This window comes from Pseudorca crassidens, chromosome 12 (genome assembly GCF_039906515.1).
Source record: "Pseudorca crassidens isolate mPseCra1 chromosome 12, mPseCra1.hap1, whole genome shotgun sequence".
In the NCBI taxonomy this organism is placed as follows: Eukaryota; Metazoa; Chordata; class Mammalia; order Artiodactyla; family Delphinidae; genus Pseudorca; species Pseudorca crassidens.
Window position 1 is genome coordinate 16038105 of NC_090307.1, and position 6223 is coordinate 16044327.

Below are 6223 nucleotides of genomic sequence, written 5' to 3' on the forward strand. Positions count from 1 at the left end.
TCGGGGAAGTGACTGCTCAAGAGCAACCGAATTCCCCAAGACTCTGGTCAGGCGCCAGGAGGACACCTAAAGCCCTCGGTATTCACCTAGCCGTGTATCTAGGCCATTGGATGACTGCGACTAGGGAAGGCGGGGCTTCTGCAAGGGGGCAGGCTGTGCGGCCTAGGGGAGGAGTCTACACAGGGGCTTGGCGGGTGGGCGGGGCCTGGAAGAGGCGGGAATTTTGAAGCCTCCGAGTTCCGCGCTCTGCAAGAGTAACAGGATTTGAAAGCAAGGAAACAAGAGAATACAATGATGTATCCTCTGATCATAGCTGTGTCGCAACGGATGTTAATTGAATGAAAAAATAGCCAATTAATTTTATGCACGAGGAAACAGAAGCCCAGAAAGGTTAAATGACATGGTCAAGGTAAAGTGGCAGAGTCTGGAATAGAACTCAAATTTTTAAATTTCCAAATACTGGATTATGGTAATCCTGATCCTAGATTATATTTAGTTTATTCACTTACTCATTTATGCATTATTTATTTCATTCATTTATTCGCAAATTTTTTGGAGCATCTACTATGCACCTAGCCCTATTCTAGACACAAGAAACAATGAACATCTAGCAGCGGGAAACATAATAAATAAGTTATACAGTACTTAAGGAGCGGTGGTGCTATGGAAGTAGGAAAAGCAGATAAGAGAGAGGAGAAGCTCTGCGGGAAGGGAGCAGGTGGCAATTTAAAATAACCCACAAGTTGACTTACCAGGAAGCTACTGAAACGTACACTTCGGGACACTTCACTTGCAGAGGCCCCTTCTGAAGCCTTGAAGAAAAATGGTCATATGGTTTTGTAAGAGTTTAAAAAGCAAGATATTTGGGACTTCCCCGGTGGTCCAGTGGTTAAGACTCCACGCTCCTAGTGCAGGGGGCCCGGGTTTGATCCCTGATCTGGGAACTAGGTCCCACATGCTGGGAACTAGGTCCCACACGGCAACGAAGATCCCATGTGCCACAACCAAGACCCGGTGCAGCCAAATAAATAAATAAATATTTTTTTAAATATTAAAAAAACAAGATATTTGAATCGCTATTGGTTGATTCCCATTTCTTTGCATTCCAACTTCCCCTCCATCATACTTCCCTTCATGCTGGAGGGACAAGGAACATTTTGAGGATCCAGCTAAGGAGAGGTTGAGTTGGAGATACATTTAGTTTGGGTTTAGTAGATATATTTCTGTGGTTCATGGCTATTTCCTGTCATCCTTTTGTAGGAATGGCTTCTAGGAATACTACCACCCGCTGTACCAATTCACCTGCCATCGTGGCAGGAAGTTGCACTAGAGGTGGTATCCTGATATGAGGGTCTCCTACAGCACCTGGCCTTGGAAGTACGTGGATAATAGAAAAGAAACAAGGTTTGAGAGGTATGGAGCCAGAAGCTAATCTGCATAAAAATTTTCCAAACATCAGATGTATAATATACAATTGTCATCAGTCAATCAGGAAGATAGGGTGATCATTAAAACCAGCACTAACAGCTGCTGGAACCAAGATGGTAGAAATGAAAGTATTTAGATGTGTTCAGATTCTGGATATATTTTGAAGGTAGAGTCCTCAGGATTTTTTGAAAGAATAGATACAGAGTATGAGAGAAGAAAAGAAGTTAAGGCTGACTCCAGGGTTTTTAGCCTGAGGAACTGGAAGGATAGAGTTGCCCTCAACTGAGGCAAGGAAAGCTATAGGCAGAGCAGGTTTGCGGGAGAAGGGTGAGAATTCACATTCGCTGTGACCAACAAACGTGGTGCCCAGGTTTTACCCATCCAATATCCTTAGGGCACATCCTTCAGACTTTGCCTCCATGCTCCTGCATATGTTGAGCACTGGGTAAGGAGCAAAGCAGAACGACATTGAGTGGAAATCCCCAGGTACCTTCCAATCTTGGACTAGTTGATTAACTTCCATGAACCCTTTTCCTTATCCATAAACTAAAAACTACATTGGTTACAGTCACTTTGGAAGACAGTTTGTTAATTTCTTACATAGTCTTAACTATAAGATCCAGCAATCATGCTCCTTGGTATTTACCCAAAAGAGTTGAAAACCTATGTCCACGCAAAACCTGCCCATGAATGTTTATAGCAGCTTTACTCATAATTGTCAAAACTAAGAAGCAACCAAGATATCCTTCAGTGGTCAAATGGAGAAACAAACTGTGATACATCCAGACAGTGGAATATTATTCAATGCTAAAAAGAGATGAGCTACCAAGACATGAAAAGATATGAAGGAAACTTAAATGCATTCTACTAAGTGAAAGAAGCCAATTTGAAAAGGCTACCTATGATATGATTCCCACTATATGACATTCTGGAAAAGTCAAAACTATGGAGACAGGAAAAAGATCGATGGTTGCCAGGGGTTAGTGGGGACAATGAATAGGCAGAGCACAGAGGGCAGTGAAACTACTTTGTCTGATGCTATACTGATGTATAATGGACACATGCCATTATACATTTGTTCCAGTGGCATGTGAGACACCCAGCGATCCTCAGCCTCCAACAAGTCTCCTCAGCGCCACAAAGGATGGTTCCCTAGCAAGTGTAAGTAGCACTCCAGGGTGTAGCTTCCCAGGGAGTCTCCTCAGTACCAGCTTCCTCCTTCCCAGCCCCAGTCTGTCACACCTCAGAGAACTTCTCCACGATCAGGTGGCATATATCTTAACTCTTTGCCTAGGACCTACGGCTATATACAGGAGTGACTGCACACTGAGGAAGAGGAAATACCCAGGTCTTTGGGAGATCACTCTACATTGTCTCTGAATTGACTTTATATTCCTAGAGACCTAAAATGTGACTGTGCCCACAAGTCAAAGTAGGAGCTTATAGTGATCAGGTGATAGACTAAGTCTTAGCTCAAATTTGGCTCACAGTGGAACTTGTTGGTGTATGGACTCACCTGTGGTCCATTTCCTCAGTTCTTGGATGTGTATTTCGAAAAGATATACTTCCCCAATCTAAGAATCCCCACGTTCTCTCTCTGATCCAGGAAGGGCCATTATCGTAGGAAGAGCTAAGTAAAAGCCAAAAGATTGTCCCTTCCCTACCAAGATACTAAGCCAGAAGCAAAATCCCATCCCTGGGGGAGTTACAGTGATCCAGGCCACCATTAAAGGATTACAAGATGCAGGGATGGTGATATCCATCACATCTCCATTAACTCACATGTTCAGCCTGTGCAGAAGTTGCATGCAGAACAAGAAAAAAGTTTAAAAAAAGAAAAGAAAAAAGAAAAGAAAAGAAAAAAAAAGAAGTTGCATGGATCTTGGAGAATGGCTATGGACTACTGTAAACTTAATCAGGTGGTGACTCCAATTGTAGCCGCTATCCCACACTTTTTCCATGAGCAAATCAACACAGCCCCTGGCACTTGGTATGCAGCTATTGTCCTAAATAAGTCTTTTTTCCATGCCAATTTGTAAGGACCACCATATGCAATTTGCTTTTACGTGGCAAGGCCATCAGTATACCTTCATAGTCTTGCCTTGGAATTATGTCAACTTTCCTGCTCTCTGCCATAATGTTGTTTCCAGAGATCTTGACACTCTTGACACACCATGACACTCTGAAAAACATCACATTGTTCCATTACATTGATCAAATTACACTGGCTGGAGCTGATGAACATGTGGTATAAGCACCTTTTTTTTCGGCTGCACCAGGCAGGTTGTGGGATCTCAGTTCCCCCACCAGGGACTGAACCCAGGCCCCAGGCCGTGGTAGTGAAAGCTCAGAATCCTAACCACAGGACCACCAGGGAACTCCAAGGAGGTAGTAAGTACTTTTGGTGCCTTGCATGTTGCCTCACTCCCTAGAGGGAATGAGAAAGAAAATGTTCACTTTTGCCATCTTAGTGAAGTTTCTGGAAGTTCAATAGTCTGGATCGTGTTGAGATATCCCTTTCAAGGTGAAAGACCAGTTGCTGCGCATCTAAACAATTACCGTGAATAAAGAGAGCAACACTGGGGGGTATTTTTAGAATTTGGAGTCAACGCAGACCCCTCTGGGTGTGTTATGTCGCCCCACCTACAAAGTGACCGTAAGGCTGCCAGTTTTAAGAGGGAGCCATGGCAAGAGAAGATTTTGCAGCGGCTTCAGCTCCAGTGTAAGCTGCTCTACCACTTAGATTGTATGAGCCAACAGACACAATAATAAAGGGCTATAACACACATCGAAGTGTTGTGGCAAATAAGAATGCTCTCTGGAGACTCCAGAACGCACCGAAAGAGCACCACGGAGCAGACTTCTAGGATTTGGGAGTTAATGAATGCCCTCCTCTGCAGACGCCTATTCTTCTTCTTATTATTTTGGCAACGCCCCTCGGCTTGTGCGTTCCCCAACCAGGGACTGAGGCCCAGCCGCGTCAGTGAAAGCGTCAAGTCCTAACCACTGGACACTCAGGGAACTCCCATAGATACCTACTCTCCTCTTGAGAAACAACTTCTGTATTGGTCCTCCGAAGATCCTGAAAGCCCAACTGGGGTACATCAGTCGACCATGCAGCCCGAATTTTCCATCACGTCCTAGGTATTTTATGACCCACCCGAACTACAAGGATAGGTAGGTGCAGCAGCAATAGATTCTCAAGTGGGAATGGAAACTAACAAGATGGGAGAAGTTTCCTGCCCTGAGCTTGAAGCGTAGTCTTCCAACCCCAGTCTCTTCTCCCTTGTTCATTTGTTTTTAATTCATGCTGCAGTGAGTGTATATGTATATGTGTGTGTCTTGCTCGTTCTATAAGATAAAATGCCTAGAAACTGAATTACTGAGCCAAAAAGTGTGAACATTTAAAATTTTGAATTCATTCCAGAAAGGCTGATTTCTAATTCCATACAATAGAGATTTTAGACAGTCGTGGGCTGTCCAGTTTGGAAGAGACCATAGAAATCACACACTTGAAAGCCTTTTGCCTCTTCGATGGCGAGCATAAGGCTCAGAGAGAGAGATGACTTTTCAGTGTCACACTATTAGCTGAACTTGGAGGGGGCAAAACACTTAGATTGTTGTACTGGGCTTTAAGGAATTATATTTAACATAATGGTCAGATATTGACATCTTGTCAACCCAAAGTAAAGTGGAGCCCCGAGGCAATTCTTGGTGTGACTCTACAGTCACAGAACGGTCCTACGTTTCAAACAAAATACTCTGTGTGCTTCAGCCATGGGTGATTTTGGAGCCTTAATCACCCAGCTATTGACCAACTGCTCCATTTAGAATCACAACCTCTAATACTTCAAAGGGATTCAGAATCCATCTGGGTCAAATTTCAACCCACAGGGGGCATCCCCTCCGAAAGACTGGACAACCATCAAGCCTCTATTGAAACATTATTGAACAGCTCCTAAATTCTCTAGGTCTGACAAATCCAAACAGGTACTCCGGGTGGTGCAGCCTGTCCTCTGCTCTTTTCTGCCCTTTGAAACCCCCCAGACTGCATGAGCAGACATAGTTCCAGGTGGGAGTTTCAACTTTCAGTTCGTAAGTTCAAGTTGCCACCTACAGACCAATGGTGTTGGAAACCAGCGTCAGCCCTGCACCACGAACACTGAGGAATCTCGGCTCTACTTGTGCTTCACGGAGAGAAATGGGACTCAAATGGAAGACAAACAGGAAGACATCTGACAGATGACTTGGAATCTTGTCAACCCCGGCAGGAACACTGGAGCCTGGCTGGGTAGGAATGAGTCTCATCATCTCAGATCTGAGTCAGCTGCACCTGGTTCATGGTACCAGACACGAGCTTTCTGAGCTGCACTCTGCCTTCACTGCATTCTGCATCTGTGGAAGGATATGGCTCAGAAGGACTGCACTGTTACCCAGGGATGTCATCATCAGAAGGTGGAAATCTGGGCTGCCTCTCCCCCCTACTCAATCTCTCTCCCCCTCGGATGCCTAAGCGCTCCTGTCAAAATACACCACTTCTCAAACTGCCACCCTCTTGTATCCCAGCTGAGTCTTCTGAACGCCTCCCTGTGATTTAAGGTTGTTACAACCAGCCTTGAGGAATTGTATGCTAAGAAATGTGTCAGGAGTAGGAAGGAGAGAGGGTGGGGAGGGGGAGGGAGAGAGAGAGAGAGCAAGAGGGAGAGAAAGAGGGAGGGAGGGAGGGAGGAAGATGACATTCATTAGCCAAAAATGCTCATTTTGATTTATGTCCCCTGTTACTTGACCATCATGA